Source organism: Belonocnema kinseyi, chromosome 2 (assembly GCF_010883055.1).
Source record: "Belonocnema kinseyi isolate 2016_QV_RU_SX_M_011 chromosome 2, B_treatae_v1, whole genome shotgun sequence".
In the NCBI taxonomy this organism is placed as follows: domain Eukaryota; kingdom Metazoa; phylum Arthropoda; class Insecta; order Hymenoptera; family Cynipidae; genus Belonocnema; species Belonocnema kinseyi.
The window spans coordinates 93,271,783-93,280,502 of record NC_046658.1 but is presented as its reverse complement, the minus strand read 5'-3'; positions in this window follow the sequence as shown (position 1 = coordinate 93,280,502).

Genomic DNA, 8,720 nt, shown 5'->3' with positions numbered 1-8,720 from the left:
TCTGGTGAATACGGTGGCTGAGGAACCAATTCGAAGCCGATTTCATGCAATTTTGCTTGTGCAACTAAGCATGAATTAACAGGCGCATTGTCGTGATGATAATGCGGTTTTTTCTTCTTCAAATGCGGTCGTTTTTCGGCGAGTTCGATTTTCAATCGGTCCAATAATGATGAATAGTATGCTCCGGTTATGGTTTTACCTTTTTCAAGATAGTCCACGAATATTATGCCATGTGCATCCCAAAGTACGGAGGCCATAACCTTTCCGTCCCATTGTTGCGTTTTTGGACGCTTCGGAGCACATTGGCCTGGTGGAACCCACTGTTTTGCCTGTTGCGTTGACTCAGGAGTGTAGTAGTGGATCCAGGTTTCATCTATGGTTATGAATCGGCGCAAAAACTCGGTCGGCTCACGCGAAAATAATGCCAAATTCTGCTTGGTAGTTGTCACACGAATTCGTTTTTGGTCCACTGTGAGCAAACGCGACACCCATCGCGCGCAGAGCTTCTTCATGCCCAAAACTGAATGCACGAGATTGCCCACACGTTCCAATGATATGCCTACAGCATTAGCTATCTCTCTCAATTTCACTTTGGGATCATTCAACATCATATCATGGATTTTTTCGACATTTTCTGGTGTAGTGACCTCTTTTGGGCGCCCAGATCGTTCATCGTCAACTGTGCTCGTACGGCCACAACGAAACTCGGTAAACCACTTATGAATCATTCCAATCGACGGTGCAGAGTCCGGGTAATACTTATCCAGCTTGGCCTTAGTCTCGGATATCGTTTTCTTGCGAAGATAGTAGTACTTGATCAAAACTCGAAACTCAGATTTTTCCATATTAAAAAAAAACTCGGAGGTTAGTCGCTTCTCAGTGCTGTAACTTGTAAATGCGTAAACATAAATGGCTGAAATTTTGACAGGCGTCATTTGAAGGATCAAGCTCGACGAAAATGGTTCACATTAGTGAATACTAATGCCATCTCTTAGAATTTTCAGGTACTTATCAGACTGCCTAGTAGCTCGGAACAAAACCGTGGGCAGTAGTCCTGCTCCTATACTACTTTTGATTAATTTTCAAAACAACAGATCAAAAACATTAAAGAATAAAATCCATCTCTACAATTAAAAAAATATTTTGTTGAATTTATATTCTCTTTTTAAATACGTCTAATGGTCTGTTACAGTAAATATATACCAATTTTACATGTGAAATCTAGCTTTCCTTTAAACGTAATAGATTAAATAAATTCTGACATCAGTTTTAATGAAATGTGTAGCCAAATTTTTTTTTAACGGTATTTTTCATCAAATGTAAATACCTCAGAAGAATAAGCTTAATGTCTACAATCTAAGAGATAACGACTATAGTATAGATTATATAAGCTAATGACGCAGTCAATTATTTATAAAATTGTTAATCAAATCCGTCATTGAAACACTACTTCGGTATCTTCTGAATGAAAAAGATGAGGATTGTCGCTACTCTGGTTTTATCCTTAACGGTTTTCCTATATTTAATTGGTGAGTATAATAATATAATGTGTCTGTAATTTCAGGTACATTTTTTAAGCCTTACGCAAAACACAATGTTTTTGAGGTAATCTGCATGAGGCAATTTAATACATACCCAACTATGTACATCCGTGTCCTAACCGAACCATATGTGCACGTTTAAATTGTCAGTCTTATTATTCTCTAGAAGAGCATATTCTTTTAAATTCAATTTTTTTAAACTTTAAGATTTGAATATCAGAAGACGTTTGGACAAAAATTTTTTGTGATTTTCGAGCGCGCGAATCATTCTCTGATCCGGACCGTCATATTTTTCTGAATGAGCAACTGCATTATTTCAGCGTAAATCATAATTAATATTTTTATTACTATACATATTCAAATAAAACATTTTATATAATTTGACATTTATATAAACCTGAAAAACAACAATTCTATATAAAATCTAGCTTCAGTAGGAATTGAAATTGTCATATGCACACGATGCTTTTCCCAATCACCAGACTAAATCTAAGTTTGCGTTTTTTCGATTATCTTCATCACAGCGAAATGAATTAGCACTTAGTTAGAATCGACAACTCGAACAAACCACCACTATAATATTCAAGGAACTCCATCACAGCTACCTTTAACCAAAAACACCAAGTAAATTTCATTTGGAAAATGATCTAAATAACCACATCATTTACTATATAAATAAGCTAGGGTAATTTTTTTCGGTTGATAAATATTATTGTCGGATTCAGGATATAATTTGATGTATTGTGAAGGTGTGATTTCATTGTATATTATTATATCATAATCATATTATTTATATTTATATTATATTATATTTATTATATTATATATTATTATATTGTGAAGGTCAGAGTGAATTGTGTGACTTAATTAAACACAGCTTAATTAAACCAAAAAAGACAAACTTTTAAACCAATAGTTTAGTTTTAAACTAAAAAAGATCAATTTTCAACAAAGAGAGCAACGAAAAATGCCATGGTTGATATTTCAACCAAAAAATTAAAAACAATTGAATGCTACCAAAACAGATGAACTTTAAACAACATTTTTGAAATCGCAACCAAAAAATAACAATTTTCGGCTAAACAATTGTATTTAGGACCAAAAATATGACTTTTTAGCCATAAAGGATGAATATTTCAAGCAAAAAGAATAATTTTTAACAAAATAGTTGAATTCTCAACGTAGAAAGACTCTTCAGTTAAGAGTGAAACAAATGTCAACGAAAATATTGAGTTGCAAGCCAAACCTAGAATTTTCAAAAAAAGGGTTGAAGTTTCGACAAAAAAAATAACTTTCCAACGAAACTGTTGAATTTTCAATAAAATATTTAAGTTGGCAACCAAATAATATAATTTGTAATAAGAAAGAAAAATTCTAACTTTTCTATATTGAGCTATAAATCTCTATGGCTCTATGGCTCTCTGTAAACTAATTATAATAATTTTACTACTTGCAGTACTGAATAAAAACGTTCTAAACAGTTTACAACTATATTAACAAATACATTGACAATTGTTGCAATCACATTTACAACTTATGATATACCAACATACGATTGAGTAGTTTTAGAAAAATATAATCCTGTTTTTTGTTGCAGAATTCTCTTCACAATTCGAGTGCTTGCCTAATGGCGAACCTATACCTGGTGTTCCTCGCCGCCGATCCTTTTCTTTCTCATCATCTTCTGACAGATATTCTCCGGTCAAGCCTCTTTCTCCCAACAGACCTCATTCTCCTGCGGGATCTCCTCAGTCTACCGATTCTAACCTCCGTTTCAGGTCCAAGTCTCCTGATGGCAGATCAACTTTTTCTTACGTACTTGGATTTATGCTTGAAGAACTTAGCTCTGTTCGTCTTATTCTCAAAAACAATCCGAACCGGGTATACGAACTTCGTAGATACATTTTTCCTGCAGATAAACGAATTCAATTGAGAACCGCAAAACATGCCCTTATGCCTATTCCATCCAAAGAACAAATTGTATTATCAACGTCCAGCGGTGACGTCTGTGCAATCCTGGAAAAAGCATCAAACAGACAAACGCGTTTTCGCGGAATATATAAGCCTGTTTCTTCTGCTACGTTCGGGTCAGAACGGGCGAAAATAAACATGGAGAGCAGCGAAGTGAAAGTATTGACAGCAGAAGAATTTGCGGAATGTCCAGTAGGTAGCAAAAATTATATCGCAAGGATTTTTAATGTAATACGTCTGTAAACAAGAATTATTTTCGTTGTTAAAAACAAAACAAAAATAAACCAAAATAACTGAGACAATAGAAAACTTTTTTTACGGATCTGATTGTTGTCATGATCACTACCTTAAGCGTACTTTTTCAATTTACATATTTCTTTATTGCCGTTTAGAAGATTTAAACAAAGATTGATTCATGATCATTGAATAGAGTTGTAGTTATATTACTGAAAATGTAACAATAATTTATTTCTCAAGAAGATTCTGAATCTGCAAAATAATAAAAAGCTTTTTTTCATTTCAAATCCTATTGAATTATTTTTTCAACGTAAATTATTCCATTTTTTACCAACTCAGGGTAAAATTACTGAAATACAAAAAGTGAACAATTTTCTTTTTTCCATTTTATAAAACGTTAAATTTTTCGTCAAACTTTTGAATTTTAATGTATTAATCACAATAAATGACAATAGGACATCTATTAATTTAAAACTCTTTAAATCGAGATAATTTTCTTCTTTCACACTTTAAAGAAAATTTCCTCATTAAATATTATTGTTTTTAACTTTAGATTTAGATTCAATTTAAAGATCTTTAAATACATCTATTAGGAGTTTAGGTTTATTACTTCAAAAGAAAAAAATTATAGTTTTAAGATCTTGAATGTTTTTATTTCTATGACAAATCTTTAGATCCTTTCTCGGTAAACAATTTTTGCCGATTTGATATTTTCCGGAACCGGCATAGTTTTCGTGTAAATTAGCATTTATGATTTCTCATAGAGCATTCTTGATCGATAAAACCAGAACCTTTGGTGCAAAGCAGCTGGTTAAGGAACTCGTACTTTACTTTATCAGTCAAGCAGAGACCATCATAAAATTCTTTTTTTTTTCTTCTCAGGTGACCTTAAAACGTGAAGATTTGATGGAAACCGACGAAATCAAATTTTACGTACAACTGCTACGTTCTCATTAGTATGAGAATATAAAAACGTATTTTTCAAAGTCTCTAAAATAAGCAAATGAAGAGATAAAAAAATGATCATTTTTTTAAATTGAAAATCTTGGCAACAATAATGCCAAGAACACTCAAATTTTGGCGGTATAATTTCAGTAGCTAAGTTATTGAGAAAAACACTTAATATATCTAATTATGCAGGAATAAATGAATAAATAAATTAGAATGCTTAACTTTTCTGAAACAAAAAATTTGAGTTACATCAGGGACGTAAAAAACAGAAACTTTAGAAGCAACGAAAGCCGATTTTGGGGCTGACGGTGGGTGGGAACGCAGACCCCGTGGCCCCCGCGCAGTTTCTGTTATACCTTCCTACGGCGCGGTGTCAATTCTCGGAAGCCTATAGGAGGGAGGGCTATTGAAGGGTTTCACTGTACTGCAACTTTGTAATTGAGTCCCGTTCAATTAAAAATAAAGGCGAGTACGCCAAGGTTACATTTTCCAAACCACTCTTTCTCTCTTTCATCCGGCTTGTCATAAACAACCTCCTCTCAGAGAATTTAGGAAAAAGCTCTCTAGAATTCTAATTAAAACTAAGAAAAACCCACTATCAGATACACACATAATCCATTCATGCACGTCTAATCAGATTCTATTGATTATTAACAAATTCTGACTTCCGTAATTACTGTAGTCGACCGTGTATATCTGCAAACACAAATTTTATAATCATACTAAGTCGATAATCAGCCTGCTGCTAGTACCATTAATCCCATACTATTAGAATAGAAGGAAAAACAATCTTTGTAAATTATTTCAAGAAATTAAAATCGAAGGTAAATTCAATTCATATGATATACATTATTTCAGCTGAACACCGTATTTACTTCATTCAAATCACATGCGTTAAATGAAACATGTGATTCATCGAGTAGCGCCGTGAAATCAGACATCGAGCGACTTAAACGGCGTTAGATTCTTAAGAATGAAGAGAGAAATATGGTCATTGAGCAAACCTTTCCATTTCATACTTCCGAGCGCACGTGTGCTTCAAAAAATACTTCACCAGAAACGGAATAATATACTTTCTCACCAAGAATGGTGAGAAACCAAAAGGATGAATTTTCTTTTAAAATGGTGAATCTCCCCCGGCAAACATTGAAGTATCAGTTAGAAAAAACACTTTTCAACCGAGAAATAACCATATTTAATTCTGGAATTTTTTTTCGAAAAATGGTTTTATAAATATACCTAATTCCGTCTCCTACTTCTGTAAGATTTACAAGTTGTTTCAATAAACAAGTAATGTTCTAAAAAACTTTGCATTTCGGGGTTTGGAGTAAAAGTACAATATTATCTTGTTTACATTCGCAAAGTATTTCTTCATATTCACGTAGTCCCAGAATACGTCGAAACTTAATGATTTTGCGTTTTGAAATAATATCATTAGAAATATTTCTTTAATTCTTTAAATCATAGAAAAAATATTTTCTTAGATATTTGATTTATTGCATGGCATCTACATTGAGCGTACATTTTAAATTTACAATTTACAAATAAGAATCTTTTTTTTTTCTTGGAAACCAGTTAAATACCTTCTATATACGAAGGTGGTTGAAATATGATCGAGACAAACGCTGTAGATGGCGCGCATGTATGTTTTGAAGGTCGTGGCTTGAGTATGTGATAGCTGGGTACCTTAGAACAGTGTGGTATAGTTTTCGTTGAGAGCGCATGTTTCACGCGCGTTCTACGACCATGAGTGAACGTCAAGTGCCGATCGCCGTTGCGCAACGTATTGGCATTCGTTTTTTAGTGCGGGAAGGCGTTAAAAACACGGAAATTTTTCTGCGATTGCGAAATCAGTTCGGTAGTGAGTGCCTGAGTAGGGCTGCCGTGTTTAAATGGGCCAAATCATTCAATGATGGCCGCGAAACCGTCGAGAATGAGCCGCATGATCGTCGACCGCGAACCAGCATGACACCAGACAACATTCTCCGCGTAGAACAAATGATTTTGGAGCACCGTAGGATGAATGTTCGAGAGAATTCGTAACTTGTGAGGGGAAATACCTAGAAAAACTGTAAATTTTTTCGATAATAAATAAACGTGTTAGAGTATTTGTCTCGATCATATTTGATTTCAAGCTGTATTTCTCCGGGTATATTACTAAACTTAATGACCTGCTACGAAGGGTGCAGAAGTACATCGAATATGTTGACCACACACTAATCTAGCAAAAGCACGACAGTTAAATTTCTAGGAAAACATTCAGCATCCGACAGCATTTAATAGAAAGAAAGAATCCCTTCCAACTCCTACTCAAATCCTATTGATCAAAAGCCTGATACTTTCTTTCTTTCATTACGGCTGCATTGTTTATGAAGATACTACGGATATTACATTCATATAGAGAGCAAAAAAAACTTAATGAGGCTAAGACATGGGAATTTGTCATATGCAACCTGCTATGCAGTTTATTTAATAATGAAGTTCTCCTATACCTTTTCCATTTTTCTTCCGTTTCTTCATAAAAATCAAATTACACAGTCTAAGCTTTGTGAAAGGAATTCAGTGTTAGAAATACCACACAATATAGCTATTTTAACAGACCAGGTACAGCAGACGTTGCTGAGCGGAAAACGCGCGAAATTCAAAACCAACCATCCGCGTACTACCTAAGGCTGTGAAACAGTGACAGGTAAATTTCCAGCGAACGAAAATTGTTGTATCCATTTTAAAATTCCACCGGTTAATAAATTGTCAATAATGCATGGCTCCACTGTCAAATCACGTGTTGCCTGGCCCGAATTATGTCTACGTCCACGACATCTAACACGACAATTTCATCACATCCACCTCCATACAACCTTATCTTCTACTATACATCCTCCATCACATCTGCCACACCTACCCAGGAACTGAGAGTAATAGGTTTTGCTCACTTTGAGTTTTATTCACTTAACCGACGAAAAAGGGACCGTTAGGCTTAACTCTTCTCTAAATCCGAAAATATTTACTGCAGGAAAAAAGTGATCCCATCCCGAGTGGACTTTGCCTCCTTCTCAATCACTCGGAAACGGATGGGTTGCGACGGTAACTGGTTAGCGTTTGAATCCCGAGCAAAACAGGTACAGAGGATCGGTCCTTTAGTTTTTGTACTGATAAAAAAGCACCCGATATTCCATCTTTGAAATACCAAAACCTCCAGAATTCTGAAAAGTTTTGATCCCGATGAAAAATTAACCGAAGATACTTTCAAACGATCCCGAAAGGAGCAAACTGCCATCCGAAAGAGTTAGTTTTTGAACTTACTCTCAGCTCTCTGGACTTTTACTCTCTATCTATGCAATATGATTTTAATCTCCGAGATTCTGTTTTTGAAATTAGAGAATAGAAGCTACTTTATAGTAATTCAGCAATTTCTCGCTAATTCCAAATTATATCATAGCGTTTAAACCCCAACTATATAATATACATTATTATTTGATACTGAGACAATAATGAAGTAATTTATTAATTAATTAATAATATATAATATATTAATAAATGGGTAAATTTGTGAATAATAAATATTTAATTACAATTATAATTCAATGGAAATTTCTAAATATTGAAATATCTATTGAATACTATAAAATAAATAACATTCAGAAATGTAAAAAAAATTAAGTAAATCTGAAATATTGACACATAGTGCATGCTGATGTTTATCAATCTTAAGCGTTAATTATGAAGATTTGTCCTAGAAACAAATATATTAAAGGAAATAAGTTTATAACATCTTTTTCTATTATTTCTGGAAACAATTATGCAGTTTATTAAAGTTTTCCTAGATCACGATTTATACACTTTCAAGGTGAATCGTTATGAATTTTCAAATAATGGTAGCAACATGGAATTGAGGAGGGAGACACGATTTTCGCTTCTGCATTAAGGTGGTTTTAGCGTGAAACGAAATCCATGCTAAAAAGCTGAAATTTTTATTATAACTTCTTTAACTATTTTTGAATACATCTGCGAAGTTTCAGA